Source organism: Mustela nigripes, chromosome 3 (assembly GCF_022355385.1).
Source record: "Mustela nigripes isolate SB6536 chromosome 3, MUSNIG.SB6536, whole genome shotgun sequence".
NCBI classification, from domain to species: Eukaryota; Metazoa; Chordata; class Mammalia; order Carnivora; family Mustelidae; genus Mustela; species Mustela nigripes.
Genome location: NC_081559.1, coordinates 152,931,811 through 152,949,840, shown reverse-complemented (window position 1 = coordinate 152,949,840; position 18,030 = coordinate 152,931,811). Strand labels below are relative to the sequence as shown.

Here is an 18,030-nt window from a genome sequence, read left to right as displayed (position 1 = left end):
GTGTAAGTGCATTACACAGTAACACACAGTAAAGGCAATAAGAGATATATTTTGGAATATATGGGAGTTAGGGCGATCAAAGATCCTTTCATTTGGGGGCATGAGGAGTTTTAGTAACTTTTGCGTCTGACATTCTGCAACAGGTAAATGTGGATAAGTAGAGACTGAAGAAACACAGTAACAAATTAAAGTAAAAGATCTCTACTAGATACAGAAGCAGAAAATTTAATAGAATAGATGTGAAGGAAAAAGAAAACATCCTTCTTTCTATGCAGGAAACTGGTTTACCAGTTATCTCAGGTAAGTTGCCAAATGATTTAAGTGGTGGAATGTTCCTCTCCATTTACAAAGAGGAGGAAAGAATTTAGGGTCACAAAACTCCTAAGTGTGGTCTTACCAACACCATACTCAACAAAGTAGAATGTGTCTTTGAGAAAAAGGTGATAAGATTTAATAGGATTGGATCTTCAAGACCCATTTGGGTCTCCCCCCCCCCCCCCCAAAAGATGGCCCACAGACCCCCTGGAGTTCAGTTAAAATACAAATTCCTCGCCCTGCCAGAGCATCTTAATCTCCTAGAGGGCATGGAAGAGGGGGGGCAGTCAAGAAATCAAGATTTTTAATGACCTGTGAGAGTCCTCCTCACACTAACACTTACCATAAAGGACACAATAGGCCTAATCACTGAAAGAGCTGCTTTTTCGGATAGGGATTTAAAGGCTGTAACATTTTCAGAAATCCTTATTTGCAAAATATAAATATAAAGACCTTTGAGAGTTTTTAAATTCCATATAATTATACTTTTCACTTAATAGGTGTATTAAAGCAATCTTCCAGTTAATTCTTGCCAATAGCTAACCGAGCAGACTTAGCATTAGAGGTCACAACAAACCTGATCTAGATTGTGCACTGAATGAGATCCTCACTCCCCAGAGGTCCCCTGGATAGACCTACCCCAGTCTAGCTCAGCCATTCAAAGACCACAGCAACCCACTGCAAAATGAAACTGAATCCACCAGGCTCATCAATTGTCTAATTTTGTATTTCTGCTTTTGGATGGGATATTTTAGTCTCATATCTCAAATAACTATGTTTAACTTTGGCTCAGTGTAACCTGAGGTTTATTCCAGACTGGACATATTATAGTTATTGCTACTGTGTATCTCCTTACTTTGGCAAAATAATATATCACAAGGTTGGGGAACCGGGCACAAATCACATCTAGGTATAGAGGAAAGAAGGAAGGAAAAGGGAGGAAGAAGAGCGGGAGAGAGGGAGGAAGAGAAGAGAGAGGGGAGGGGGTAGGAGAGACGGAGGGAGAAGAAAGGAAAAAGGAAAGGAAGGGAGGAAGGAAAGAGAGGGAGAAAGGAAGAGGGAGAGAGAAAGGAAAGAAGATAGCAAGAAGATAGAAGATAGAAATCAACTCATAATGGACAGGAGGAAACTCTATTATGGAAATTTGTAACAGATACAATACATACATATCCATGGTGGAACAGGTTTCCTTTGGTGAATATTTAATGGTTCTCAGCTAAACTGAGCTGGGCTATTCTAGAACTTAACCTGCCTATGCACCCTATGGACAGCAGGAGCCTCTGCATACGGCTTTATAATCCCCATAAGTAAGTAAGCTTAAATGGTAATGTAAATACTGTCAAATAAAAGCACCGAACAACAAATGCTCTGATCATTCTATGGGTCTAAAAGCCTTTTTTCTTTGTAATTCTTATTAGAAATAATATAAAAAGATAAAGGAGGCATTCAATTTTAGTCCTGACTTGAAGGATGGAAGCTACATTTTGAAAGTCTGTTTTTACCACATCCAAGACTCCTAGGAGTCTTAAATTCAGGATACCACACTTTTAAATAAGCAGTTCTAATGAGTTACTTTGGAATATTTCTAGACTAATTCCTTAATGTTAAACAAAAGTATTACAGTTTTTTGTTTTTAAGGAAAAGGAGACAAAATACTCCTTTCTAGTGTGGTTCTACATTAACAAATCAATCTCAATTTTTTTTATTAAAATATTTTTTTCAACTTCAATTTTTCAACTGATCTTTTCTTTTGAAATGGAACATAATTAAACCTTGATTTATACTGGCTTACAGATTAGCCAAATCTTGTGAGACCTGATATACTATGACAATAAATCTTTTTTTCTTTCAAGATTTTACTTAAATTTTATTTAAATTTAAATTTAAACTCAATTTAGTTAACATACAGTGTAGTATTAGTTTCAGGTGGAGAATTTGGTGATTCACCCCTTGCATATAACACCCAGTGCTCATTACAAGTGCCCTCCTCAATGCCTATCACCCATTGACCCCATCCCCCACCCACAGGCCCTCCTATAATAAATCTTAATCTTTACCAACAAATGATACAGGTTTTCCAGCTTTTCATATCTGAATTACATACTTTGCCTGAGTTTGTCCTGAGCATAGCTGGCCCCTCCTTTGCTTTATTTTTAAAGTATTCTGATCTTATACTCTACATTCCATTAATTTTTGAGATGGAGGTAGCAGATTGCAGTTGCTTAGAACAGTATTTATCTTTTTTTTTTTTTAAGATTTTATTTTTTTATTTCTCAGAGTGAGCACAAGCAGATAGAGTGGCAGGCAGAGGCAGAGGGAGAAGCAGGCTCCCTGCTGAGCAAGGAGCCAGATGCACTCAATTCCAGGACGCTGGGATCATGACCTGAGCCAAAGGCAGCCACTTAAACAACTGAGCCACCCAGGCGTCCCACTTAGAACAGTGTTAGAACAAAGAAAACTTGAGTTTTTCACATGGATTTGCAAATTATTAGTATAGCACTTTCACTCACTGTCTCATCAAATTTTTACTCAGATCCTACTATGATCCAACACTGTTTTGTGCTAAGAACATAGGCAAGCCCTTAAGGATTTTGTACTTATGATGGAGGATATAGCAAATGAATAGGCAAAGACTGTTTGATAAGAGTAATTCTAGGAGACCCAGGATGACGTGAAACCATGCAGAAAAGAAACAAACCCTGATGTAGGTATATAGCGAAGGCTCTCCAGAATAAGTGGTATTTCAGCTGAAATACAAATGAAAAACAAAGGTTAATGGGGAAAGATCTGTAAAGGGGAAGAGTATTCCCAGTAGAAGAAATGCTAACCACAAAGCTAGGAGGCAAGAAATGATACGGTTTGGGAATTGAAAAGAAAATTCAGTAAACTTGGTCGAAGAATACATACCAGAGTAGAGCAAATCATAGTTACTTAGGTGCTGGGGGGAGCGGGAACTGGGAGATGTAGGTCAAGGTATACAAAATTTCAGTTATGCAAGACTATTAAGTTCTGGAGAGCTAATGCACAACAATGTGACCTACAGCTAACAATATTGTATTGTATACTTGAAATTTCCTAGAAGGGTAGCTATTAAGTATTTTTACCATAAGGAAAGAGTAATTGTGTGAGGAGATGAATATGTTAAGTAGCTTTATTGTATCAAATATTGCAGAATACATATGTCTGTCAAGTTGTACACCTTAAATATATACAATCTTAAAGTGTCAACTATGCACCAACAAAGCTGGGACAAAAGGCTACATGCTGGGTGGGAGGAAGAACAAGCCAGAAAGTTAGACACAGAGAGTCTGGTTTTTCAATATCATGAAAAACCATACAAATCATGGTAAAGGCTTCTGAATTTACCCCAAGAGGAGCCACTGCCCTATTAGGAAGCTTATGTGGCTGCAGTGTGTAGAGTGGAGTGGACAGGTGTGGCACCCGAAGAGAAGACAGATTAGAGGTCATTGCCCTAATTAGGGTGAGAATAAATGGCGGTTTAAACCTCGGTGGTAACAGTAAGAACACAAAGTAAGTGACCAGATTTACAATCTATTTAGGAAACAGAATCAATAAGAACTGGTGATCAGTTAGAGGTGACGAATGAGAAGGAACAATAAGGCAAACATGACACCCATCCAAAATTGAGTAATCAGATGGATAATATCGTTATTCTCGCAAGAGAGAACATAAGGCAAAAAGCATACGGTTGAGTACTAGGCTCTTTAGCTTGCAAAAATTAGATGTACCTGTGGAATAAGTAGATGCATCTAGCAAGCAGGGGATATGGGGTATAGAATATAGGATAGATATCATAGGGATAGAGGAGAGAGAGAGGGAGAGATGAGGGGGACAAAAAGAGGGAGAGGTACTTAGAATTACCAATACATACTAATTGAGGTCCTAGAAGTGAGTTCATTCTCCCAAGGAGAATGCCTACATTCTGAAAAAGGGCATAGAACAGACTTTGGAAATACCAACTAATTCTTTAAGTTTCAGATTTTATAAATGCTTGGTTGTTGCAAAGATTTAGAGGTTGTACAGAAAACACTTGGCAAAGTACGTAACACACAGTATGAGTTCAATGAAAGTAGGTGTGATTTTTGGGTGGCTTTACATGTTCAGTCTTGCTAAGTCAAGATGGTTATGTATTATTAATTCCCATATTGTTCTCCTTCTTGAAAAGTACTTATTGAGTACACACAGAATAATGGGTATTTGATATGCTTATTTAAAAGTAGAAATTTGGGGGAGCACCTGGGTGGCTCAGTGGGTTAAGCCTCTGCCTTCAGCTCAGGCCATGATCTCAGGGTTTTGGGATCAAGCCCTGCATTGGGCTCTCTGCTCAGCGGGGAGTCTGCTTCCCCCTCTCTCTCTGCCTGCCTCTCTGCCTACTTGTGATCTCAATCTCTCTCTCTGCCAAGTAAATAAAAATCTTTAATTAAAAAAAATAGAAATTTTTAATTTATTTTCTTAGGTAATAACTTTTTTCACATTCTAAAACTGGTGCTTCTTTGAAAAAAAAGAGTCTTTAAAAATACTCATTTAATTTTTCTTTCAAGTTTTGTTTTTACAAATATGCCAACAACTAGAGCACTGATCTCAGAATTTCCTTTCCTACGGTCATGATTTTAATCTAGTTTTTGTGATCATTTAAGTGATTATTCTTTTGGGGTACCAAGATGGCTCAGTAGGTTAAGCATCTGACTCTTGATTTGGGCTCAGGTTGTGTATCTCAAGGTCCTGAGATAGTCCCACACTGGGTTCCACTGGGTGTGGAGCTTAAGATTCTCTCACTCCCTCTCTCCCTACCCACTTACTGGTGCTTGCTCTCTAAAAAAAGATTATTCTTTCAAAACACTGGATTTTCCTTCACGTATTTCTTTACCATTTTTGAACACTTTAAATATTGTAGTTTATTAAGATTAAAATTCCAAAACATGATGATCTTCGAAAATAACAACATCCTTGTACAAAATGAACACCTGGAAAGCATTACTCAGTTTAACACACAAAGAATAGCATATACTTTGCATAATATGCAAATTTTTAGAGGCAGAAATAAAAAATAGCAACCTTGTTTCTAAAATGAAGTACTTAAATTGTAAATTAAGAAAAATAATCATTAATATATTAACATTTAACTACATGTAAATAAACACTTACTATCAAATGTACACACCATTTAACATAAGCCATTTAATATTATTGTGCATTAACTTTCTTATCTCTTCACAGCCTCTACCTTTCAAATGTCTAATGTTTTATATTTGTTTTAAAACAAGTTACTGACATTATATAAATGCAAGTAAAATACAAGTTCTTCTGATTTCAGTTCTGATATGTAAAGACCTTACACATTATCACTCCTATTCTTAGAAGAATAAAAAGCTGAACAAACTGAAAATCAGTAACTTTTCTTGGACTCATCAGAAAACTGAGGTTGCAGGGCAAACCACTACTAAAAGTCTGAGAAAAAGTAGAAAACCAAAGAATCCGAACCAAGATCTGCTTACACAGAGCAGAAGCTACTGGAGCCATAAACTGATAGAAAAAGTTACATGATAATTTTGATGAATTGCTGGAGGCTGGGTAGAGACTAGCACGAGAGGGAGAAACTCCTGGGGCTTCAGGATTTAGGGAGCTTCCACACTTTCTGGGTTTTACCTCTAGGAACCCCACCAGATTCTCATAGTGAGGAGACAAAAAAGATCACCTTGTAGCTCAGGCATAGGGAAGAACAAGAGTAATCATGAAATATACCCGGAGTGCTCTTTAGAACAAAAGTCTATTCTTCAGAGGCACAGATTGTATCAGAATTCTATCCTGGGCACCTGGGTGGCTCAGTGGGTTAAGCCTCTGCCTTTGGCTCAGGTCATGATCCCAGGGTCCTGGGATGGAGCCTCGCATCGGGTTCTCTGCTCAGTGGGGAGCCTGCTTTCCTTCCTCTCTCTCTGCCTGCCTCTTTGCCTACTTGTGATCTCTGTCTGTCAAATAAATAAATAAAATTTAAAAAAAAAAAAAAAGAATTCTATCCTAATGGAGGGGGAGATGAACCATGAGAGACTGTGGACCCTGAGACACAAACTGAGGGTATTGGAAGGGAGAGGGGTGGGAAGATGGGTGAGCCTGGTGGTGCGTATTAAGGAGGGCATGTATTGCATGGAGTACTGGGTGTGGTACATAAACAATGAATCTTGGAACCCTGAAAAAAAATAAAATTAAGACATTAAAAAAAAAGAGTCCTATCCTACTTGAAGGGAAGACATTTCTTTGACTGCAGTACTCTCTACCCTTCATATCAAATAAGTTGAAGGGAAGCTAAGAAACACTTGGGAAGGTCAGAGCCCAGAAACACAGGCCCACTGAAAGACTGAGATTTAATCAGATGATTATTGAATACATTGCTCCTCCAATCCTTATCATTGCACTAACAGGGCTCCCATATAAACACAGTGGATTACAGCTGAAAGAGTTGTAAGACTCAGATTCTCTCTCAGGAGGGGTACTTAGGGAAGCCCACATCAACAGAGGAGACAAAAAGACAAGAGGAATTTGAAGGTTTTAATACCTACAGCTACATTAGACACTGCCCAACTCCTAAAAGATTAGCATAATTTCTCAAGCTAGAAACCTATTAATCTCATATCCTATTACCTGATACATCATGATCACCTTTCACAAAAATATTATAAGGAATGCTAAAATGCAAGAAAAAGCACAGTCTGAAGAAACCAAGCAAGCATCAGAACCAGACTCAGATCTGACAGAGATACTGGAATTATCAAACAAGAAATTGTAACTAACTATGATTAGCAGGTTAAAGGGTCTAATGGAAAAAAAGAGAAAAGATGGGTAATGTAAACAGAGATGGGAGCTCTAGGAAAAAAAAAATTGAAAGAAAATGTTAAAAATCAAAAACACAGAAATAAAGAATATCTTTGATGGGCTCATCAGCGGACTCAATACAGCTGAGAAAAGAATCAGTGAGCCTGAAAAAAAACAAAAAAAAATTAAACCTAAATAGAACATCTAAGAACCCTAAGAGATTTGAAAAGGTGTTACACAAATACAACTGGTGGAGAAGATAATACAGAGCAGAAGAAATATCCGAAACAATAATGGCTAAGAAATTTCCAAAGTTAATTACAGAAACCAAAACACATATCCAGGAAGATCAGAGAGGGCAAAACAGGATAAATTCCTCTTTGATATCCCTCCACTTTGACCCAAGCAACCCTATACCTAGACATATCATATTGAAACTGCAGAATATCAAAGATAAAGAGAAAATTTAGAAAGAGGTAGAAAAAAATTTAATCTATAGTCTATATAGGACTAAAAGTACAAATTGCAAATTACAGTGGACTTCCCATCAGAAACCAAACAAGCAAAAAGACTATGGGGTAAAATATCTAAAAGTGTTGAAAGAAAAGTCCTATAATCTAGAGTTTTATATGCAGTGAAACTATTGTTCAAAAATGAAGGTGAATAAAGACCTTTTCAGATGAACAAGACTGAAGAGATTCATTGTCAGCATAACTTCTCGGAAAGAAATGTTAAAAAAAAAAAGTTCTTAGGGAGAAAGAAAGTGATACAGGTTGGAAACTTGGATTTATATAATGAATAGTGTCAAAGAAGAAATAAATGAAAATAAAATATTTTGTTTTTCTCATTCTGAATTAACCTAAGAGATAAATGTATGAAGAATTAATACTAACAACGTATTGGTAATTATAGTATATAGGTAAGTGAAATAAATCACATCAGTTCATAAGGAACAGAAGGAGGCAGGGGAAATATTCTGTTATAAGGTAACTATATTACCCATCAAGTGGTATAGTGTTATTTGAAAATAGATTTAGATTAGTATAAAAATAAACACTGCAACCTAAATTAGTGAAAAATATATACGCCGACAACTAAAACATTTTTTAAATTAACATATAATGTATTATTTCTTTCAGGGGTACAGATCTGTGAATCATCAATCTTACACAATTCACAGCACTCACCATAGCATATACCCTCCCCAATGTCCATCACTCAGCCACCCCAACCCTTCCATGCCCCTCCCCTCCAGCAACCCTCAGTTTGAGTCCCGAGTTTAAGAGTCTCTTAAGGTTTGTCTCCCTCTCTGGTTTCATCTTGTTTCATTTTTCCCTTCCCTTCCCCTATGATTCTCTGTCTTGTTTCTAAAATTCCTCATATCAGTGAGATCATATGATAATTGTCTTTCTCTGATTGACCTACTTTGCTTAGCATAATACCCTTTAGTTCCATCCACATCATTGCAAATGGCAAAATTTCATGTTTTTTTAAATGGCTGCCTAGTATTCCATTGTATATATATATACACCACACCTTCTTTATCTATTCTTCTGTTGATGGACATCTAGGCTCTTTCCATAGTTTGGCTATTGTGGACATTACTGCTATAAACATTCAGGTGCATGTGCCCCTTAAGATCACTATATTTGTATCCTCAGGGTACTTAGTAGTGCAATTGCTAGGCAGTAGGGTAGCTTCAATGAAAATATTTTTGAGAAATATAATTGATTTGGTAAGAGAGGAGATAAAATAGAATATATAAAATGCTGTTTAAAACTGGATAAGGCAGATAAAGAGGGAGAAAAAAGAGACAAAGAATGAGTAGAATTAATAGAAAATAACCACAAATATGGTAGATATTAATCAAAAAATACCAATAACCAATTTAAATGTGAATGATCTAAATATACCAGTTAAAAGACAGAGATGTCAGGGTGGGGGGAAAAAAAAGAGCCAACTATATGCTGTCTGCAAGAAATCCACTTTAGATATAAAGACTCATATAAACTAAATCTAAACAAATGGAGAAAGGCATACCATAAGAGTGTTGAACAGAAGAAAGCTGAAGTAGCTATATGAATTTCAGTCAAAGTACACTTCAAAACAAAATTATAAAGGATAAAAAGGGCATTTACTTAATTATAAATGGGGTCAATTCTCCCAGAAGACAACAATTCTCAGTGTGTATATGCCTTAAACAGAACATCAAAATACATCTGGCTAATACTGATAGAACTGAAGAGAAAAAGAGACAAACCCACAATTACAGAGATTTCAACACCCCCATTTTAGTAACTGATAGATCAAACATGCAGAAAACCAGTAGGGATTCACTTTACCTAAACACCACTACTGATTACTTTATCTATAGTCATTCATATAATACTCCTTTCAACAAAAGCAGAATATGAAATCTTCTCAAGCTCACATGGATTATTCACCAAGATATGTCACCTATCTATTTAGTTTTGGCCATAAAACACACTTTAACATATTTAAAGTAAAGAAGTGACATAAAGTATGTTCTCAGACCACAGTGGAAGTAAACTAGAAATCAGTAACAGAAAGGTAGCTGGAAAATCCCCAAATATTTAGAAATTAAGGATCACTTTTCTAATTAACACATGAGTCAAAGAAGAAGTGTCAAGAGAAAGCAAAAAAATATTTTAAACTAGATGAATATGACAGTACAACAAATTAAAATTTATAAGATGCAGTGAGAACAGTTCTTAGAGGAAAATTTACATCATTAAATAAATACACTATAAAAAATTATCTAAAATCACTATCTAGGCGTCCACATTAGGAAATTAGAGAGAAGTAAATTGAGCCTAAAGCAAGCAGAAGAAAATAAATAATAAAAATTAGAGCACAAACCAATGAAATTGAATCCAGAAAAACAATAGAGCAAATCAGCACAACTAAAAGCTGATTCCGTGAAAAAACTCAATAAAATAGATAAAGCTCTAGTTAGGCTAAGCAATTAAAAATAAAAGAAGACAATATGATCAGTATCAAAAATGAAAGAAAAGTTATTGCTCTTCATAAAAGAGTACTATGAACAACTCTATGTCCACAAATTTGATAATTTACCTGAAATGGAATAATTCATTGAAAGACAAAAACTACCAAAAGTCACACATAAAGAAACAATCTTAACAGGTCTATATCTACTAAAGTAATGGAATCAATAATTAAACCTCACAAAAAATAAGGCACCAGGCCCAGATGGATTTACTGGTAAATTCTATCATATTTAAGCAACAAATGAAACCAATTCTCTGCAATCTCTTCCAGAAAACAGAAGCAGAAATAATATTACTCATTCTATGAATCCAGCATTAGCCTAATACCAAACCTAGATTAAACCATTATAAAAAAGGAAAACTCTAGACCAATATTGTTCAGGAACATAGATGCAAAGATCTTCAACAAATAGTAGCAAATTGAATCCAACAATGTTTTAAAAAATTATACATAAAGACCAAGTGAAATTTAGTTTAGTTATGCAAGGCTGAACCAATATTAAAAAGCCAGTCACTGTAACCTGTAACATCAACAGGCTAAGTAAGAAGAAATCTACGATCATATCAATTGAAGAAAAAGCATTTGATGAAATTGAACACCCATTAATAATAAGAACTCAGTGAACTAAGAATAGAAGAGAATTTCCTGAACCTGATTAAGAACACCTACAAAAGCCCCAAAGCTATAATCATACTAAATGGTGGGGAAGTAGAAGTTTCCTCTTAAAATCAAAAATAGATCTTATAAGGTGTCTTTTTCACAACACTTATTTAACAATATTCTGGATTTCCTAGCTATTGCAACATGACAAGAAGCAGGAATAAAAGGGTATAAAAAGTGGGAAGGCAGAAACAAAACTGTTACTGCTTCACAGATGGCATAATTGTTTATGTTGAAAATCCCAAAGAGTCAGCAAACAAAACAAAACCCAACCAAAAACAAACTCTCTGAAAAGGAAATATAGCAAAGTCACAGGGTATAAGGTTAATATATAAAAGTCAATTGCTTTATTATAGATCTGTAGCAAGCAACTGGAACTTAAATAACAATGCCATTTACAAAAGTACACCCAGAATGATGTGCTTAGGTATACATCCAATAAAATATACAAAGGATCTAAATGCAGAAAACTACAAAACTCTGGTGAAAGAAATTAGGTAAGATCCAAATAAATAAATAAATAAATAAACAAATAAAGAGATATTCCAAAAGAAGATTCAACATTGTAAGGCCCCAGTTCTTCTTGGGCTCCTCGATGGCTCAATTGGCTCAGCATCCAGCTCTTGATTTTGGCTCAAGTCACAATCTCAGGGTCTTGGGATGGAGCCTGGAGGTGGGTTCCATGTTCAGCAGGGAGTCTGAGGATTTTCTGCCTCTTCCTCTGCCCCTCCCCTGCTTGCATGAGCGGGGGTCTCACTCTCAATAAATAAATTAATGAACCTTTGAAAAAATATATCAATTCTTCCCATCCTTGTTTTTTGATCAATGTGACTGATAATTGCAATTAAATCCCACCAAGCTACTTGATAGTACTGACACATTGATTCTACTATTTATAGGGAGAGACAAAAGACCTAGAATAAACACAATCCTGAAGAGGAAAAAACAAAGAAGACTTAATAGTACCCAATTTCAGGAGTTAGTATAAACTCAGTCATCTCACCAGTGTTGTATTGGCAAAAGAGAAGATGCATAAAATCAATGGAACAGAATCAAGAAACCAGAAATATAACCACACTAATATAGTCAACTGATCTTTGACAAAGGAGCAAAGGCAATTAGAGAAAGGACAGTCTTTTCAAGCAATGGTGCAGAAACAACTGGATGTCCATATGGAAGAAAATGAACCTAGAAATAGATTTTACACCTTTTGAGATAATAAAATTAACTCAAAATGGATCACAGACCTAAATGTAAAATCCCAAAATAAGAGAAACCTTGGATTGGGTGACAAGTTTTTAGATACAACACCGAAAATATAATCATGAAAGAAAAAAATGATAAATTGGACTTTACTAGAATTTTAAGTTTGCTCTGTGAAAAAAATACTCTTAAAAGAATGAAAGACAAGCCATAGGCTAAGAAATATTTGTAAAACACATCTGAATAAGGACTTTATTTATAATATACAAGAACTCTTAAAATAGCAATAAAAAGGCAAAAGCCAATTAAAAAGTGGCCAAACATCTGGATAGGATAAACACAAAACCAAAGAAAATATACATATGGCAAACAAGCATTTGAAATATTTTCAATACTGATTGTCATAGGGAATTAATAATTTAAATAGTAATGAGATACTCCTACATCCCCATTAGAATGGCTTCTCTACAAAAAAACCACACACACACACACACACACACACACACACAAAAGCCAGCAACACCAATTTCTGGCTCATATTTGGGGCAACAGGAATATTAATTCATTGTTAGTGAGAGAGCAAAATGTTTCAGCCAGCTTGGAAGATGTTTTAGCATTTTCTTTTTCTTTTTTTTTTTTTTTAAAGATTTTATTTATTTATTTGACAGACAGAGATCACAAGTAGGCAGAGAGGCAGGCAGAGAGAGAGAAGGAAGCAGGATCCCTGCTGAGCAGAGAGACCGATGCGGGACTCGATCCCAGGACCCTGAGATCATGACCTGAGCCGAAGGGAGCGGCCTAACCCACTGAGCCACCCAGGCGCCCCTAGCATTTTCTTATATAGCAACAATGCTCCTAGGTATATACCCAGCTATTCAAAAACTTATGTCCATACAAAAACTGCATGTGAATGTTTCTAACAGTTTTATTCATAATCACTAAAATTTGTAGGTAATTAAATGTCTTTCAATAAGTGCATGGATAAAATAATTTTAGTACATACACAGAATGGAATATTATTTAGTGATTCTTAAAAAGTGAGCTATCAAGCCAAAGAAAGTCATGGATGAATCCTGTCAGTGTGAAAAGGCTCTGTATTTTATGATTCCAATTTTATGACATTCTGGAAAAGACAAACGTATAAAGATAGTAACAAGATCAGTAGTTGCCAGGAGTTCAGGGCAATGAGGGTTGAAAGGACAAAACCAGGGGAGATTTTAGGGTGGGCTGACTATTTTGAATGACATGGTACAATTGTAATATGCCATTATACATTTGTTGAAACCCATAGAACTTTAAGCACAAAGAACAAATTTCAATATGTGTAAATTCCTAAAAAATCATTTAGTAGTTCAGGGGATTCCAGGATGGAATGGAGAATGTGACAAAATAATTTAAATGTATTAGAAACATATATGAAACAATCTCACTGAAGATAGTGAGGGAAAACAGTGTTGACCTAAGTAACTTTGGAAATGAATGGCATCTATATAAAGGCAAGATAAGCCGTACAGAAGCATTATACTGTAGTTGATAGAGTTGATAAAGTTGTTTTCCATGGGCACATAAGTAAAACAGCCGAAATACTACACATGCACACTGAGACTGAACAGTTACGTAAATCAGTAACTGACTTGGGGAGCAAGTGTCTCACTGTTGGGAGTGATAGGTTACTGATAGAGCAAAGGGAGGAGACTAGAATAATCCATGTAGTGATGGTTTAAAGTTGGAGATATGACCATGACCTCATGTTTAACTTAATATAGATACATACGAGTACATGCAGAAACATTAGCAGAAATATGCATACACTTGGGTTACTATACACATGTATATTTCCTTGCTCCTCCAGCCAAAGAGCTTAGAAGCAACAATGACACACTAATAACAACGAGCACATCCACCACCCCCATCTTTGTTTCTCATATCATTCTCTAGTAACAAAAGATATCAAGGATCCTTGGACAAAATGACTGATTCTCATACTGGGACAGGATTATAAAAGATGAGCCTCCAGCATCTGAAGGACCAGAGAGTAAGGGAATTACTAAAAAACTCACAATTATGAGAGTAAGTCAAAGGCACACAGGTCTACTGAAAGAGCTCCAAGTGGCCAAAGTGGGACCATTTGAATAATAAAATATAGTGAGTAGTACTGGATTAATCATAGAATAAATATCCATGTGTCCATAGTGTTATAAATAAATACACCCATAAATGAGAAAACAAATCTCCCCTGCAGAGGAATTATAAGTAATTCATGCACATACTCAGTCCTCAAGGAGGTGGAACGTAACTTCCCACTCCTTCAGGGCGGACTGCCCAGAGTAACTTCTTTCCAGAGTCCAGTTACAGAAAGGGGAAGAATGAGTAAACTTTGCAGTGGAGAAACCTGACAGACACTACCTGATCCAGGAGATGGAGGCCAACACCAATAGTCATAAATCACGTTGACAGTATAAATCTTTGATATAATATGACGGTACTTTACCTCTGTGATCTTCCTCCCCCAAACACATAACCTCAGCCTACTCATGAGAAAAAACATCAACAAATTCCAACTGAGGGACATTCTATAAAACACCAGACTAATACTCCTTAAAACAGTCAAGATCATCAAAAACAAAGAAAGTCTGAGAAACCGAGCCTAAGGAGATAGGATTACTAAATGTAATGTGCTATCCTGGCTGGGATCCAGAAACCGAAAAGGGACATTTGGTAAAAACTAAAAAAATCTAATGAAGTATGGACTTAGGTTAAAAATGTATCAATATTGGCTCATTAATCGTAACCCAAGTACTACACTAATGTAAAATGTTAATAATAAGGGAAACTGGATGTTAGGTATATGGCAATTTTCTACAGTAGCTTCAGTTTTTCCATAATAGAAAAATGTTCTAAAATAAAAATTTAAAAATATATACAATAGAATATGAACGTTATATGTAATTCCATACACACATAAACAATATATGAAAAACTGCTTTGCCATGTTATCAACATGGTAAAGTCAATTATGTTTATTCATATTAAATTTTGAAATCTAACATATTAAACTCAACAATCAACTCAATTAATTCATTTTCTCAACCCCAGACAAGCTACCCTGTCTCTCATGTTTATCTACAGACTATCTGAGAGAATGAAATGTTTTATGTACTGGTGCTCATACAAGTAAAAAATATGTTGACCTATTATTTTTCCAAGCATTTCTACTCTGAATTTTATTGACTACACTCATCACAATAACATCATGAAATAGTTATATATTCTTACTTTTCTTTCCAGGAGCAGAAGAAAACTGAATTACAATAAGATTAAGTAATTCTGATGTGGTCCCTGAAAGCACATCTCTTGGGACATATTTTTGGAACCAGGTCATTAAAACTGACATCAGTTTAAAATTTACCAAGTGCCCAAAACTCAGGTAGAAAACTGAATAATTCAGTCAAACCTTTGGCTCCTCACTGACTTGATACCAAATATTTAGGTTCCTTACCAGGAAAGCTTATTTCTTATATCAGAATAATTTTGTCATTTGGAATTCTGTTGGAAATATGAAAACACTGTCTTCATCTTGTAGTAATGAGTATATATTAATTTTTCATGGCTAGGAAGTGTGCTTTTAATTTAGTTAAAAAAAAAAGGTACCTGTTTAGAATGGATAAAGAAGATGTGATACACACACACACACACACACACACACACACACACAAAGATTATCAGCCATCAAAAAAAAAAGGCGATCTTGCCATCTGCACTAATGTGGATGGAACTAGAGAGTATTATGCTAAGCTAAATAAGTCAATCAGAGAAAAACAAGTATCATATGATTTAACTCTTACATGGAATTTTAGAAACAAAACTGAGGAGCATAAAGGAATGAAGGGAAAAATAAAGCAAGACAAAACCAGAGACAGAGACAAACCACAAGAAACTCTTAACCATAGGAAACAAACTGAGGGTTGCCTGGGGTGGGGGTGGGGGCATAAAGTACCTGAGTGATGGGCATTAAGGAGGGCACATGATGTAATGAGTACTGGGTGTTACATAAGACTGATAATCACTGAACTCTTCCTCTGAAACTAGTAATACACTATATGTTAATTAATTAAATTTAAATTAAATTAAATTTTAAAAAGATATCTGTTTAATCTCACTTTCATAAAGGATTAACAATAATATTTTAGGTAAGACTGGGAGAAAGACAACAAACCACTACCCCCACCCATGACCATATACTAAGCCTTTTGTAGAATGATAGATGAACGAAACATTGTAGGAGGAACATTTAGTCATTGAAAGTGTATTCAAAATCAGCAATGTAAGGAGTACCCCATTTGTAGGAAAATTTTACTGCAAAATGTTTTCATACAGATATATCTCTGTACAGATGTACAGGTACATCTCTCTCTCTCTCTCTCTCTCTCTTAGTTGGGGCTTTATGGAGCTCACACTATGCTGGGGGTGTGTGTATGTAATCCAAGCCTGGAAAAATCAGCTCATTTCATCTCTTAGTTATTGCTTCAAGATTGGGTATGTGACTCTAGTTGATCAATCAGAGTAAGTCTTGAGATTTTTGCTACAATTATTCAAAAGAGGTATTCTCTCTTTATTCTGATTTGTTGAACTGGTAGGATGCATTCCAGGAGTTGTCTTATCTCTCCTGGTGAGAAAGCTAACCTGAAAGTAAAACCAGCCAGAGGAAAACCCAAATCAAGATGGAGAGAGGGGGAAGGAGACAGGGAAAGAGAATGATCCCTGAACACCTACAAGCAACTGTGCCTCTATACCACTGGGCATTTCAGTTACAAGAGCCAACAAACACTCTATTTTATTATCTGAATTGGGCTTTGGGCTTTGAACTGAATTGGTCCCGATGATAACCATCTTCCTTTTTTTCTAGCTGTCTTAATTTTTACTCACTTTAGAGATTTATTTGAGAACAATTACTCTGTAAGCTTACCTAGGTGAACCAAGGCCCAATGAACTCTTCCTCTGAACTCATACATTAGTATATTTAGCATTCATTTGGCTTAGTGATAGTTCTTGCATTGTTGATGACATTGTTATTCAATTTTCTCTGTTTATGACTTTTTTTAAAAGATTGTATTTATTTGACAGAGAGAGAGTGAGTGACCACAAACAAGGAAGCTGCAAAGGGAGAGGGAGAAAAAGGCTTCCCACTGAGTAGGAAGCCCAGTGCGGGCTCTATCCCAGGATCCCGGGATCATGATCTGAGCCAAAGGGAGACCCTTAACTGACTGAGCCCTCCAGGTGCCCCCGTTCATGAGTTTTTTTTTAATCAATAAGTTGCTAAGTTCCCAAAGGACAGCATTATTCAATATCTCTTCCCTACCTCAGTCTCAAATTATTTAAAGGCGATTGACCAAGTATTCTCCAAATCTACATGCAAACATCAAAAAGAAGTTATTTTCATTACACAGATAGATAATTTGTCCTAGTACCATAAAGCTTTTGTCCTTATAAAAGTTCACAGCTTTTGGGGTGCCTGGGTGGCTCAGTGGATTAAGCCTCTGCCTTTGGCTCAGGTCATGATCTCAGGGTCCTGGGATCGAGCCCCACATCAGGCTCTCTGCTCAGGAAGCCTGCTCCCCCATCCCCCGCCTACTTGTGATCTCTCTCTCTCTGTCAAATAAATAAATAAAATTTAAAAAAATGTTCACAGCTTTTGATCTGCTTTCATAATTAATTCACAAGTAAAGAAATCATATCTTCAGGACCTATATGAAATTAGTAAAGGTAGAAGGGAACTGACAGGTTTTGAATATTTACTACATACTAAACAAAATCCTTGGGACTTCACATATATTTACCCTGTACATTCATAATAATGCTGCTCATTAAATTTTGTTATTATTATTATTATTATTATTATTATTAATTTACTTTAAAAATGAGGAAAGAGGGTGCCTGGGTGGCTCAGTTGGTTAAGCGACTGCCTTCGGCTCAGAACATGATCCTGGAGTCCCA

The 18,030-nt window shown here is 35.9% G+C and overlaps 1 protein-coding gene across 1 annotated transcript in view; it reads right to left on the bottom strand.

The window, feature by feature from the left end:
• The window catches only part of NECAB1 (N-terminal EF-hand calcium binding protein 1), a 205,413-nt gene that overhangs the window by 169,151 nt on the left and 18,232 nt on the right, over nt 1–18,030 (bottom strand). The window lies entirely within an intron of this gene.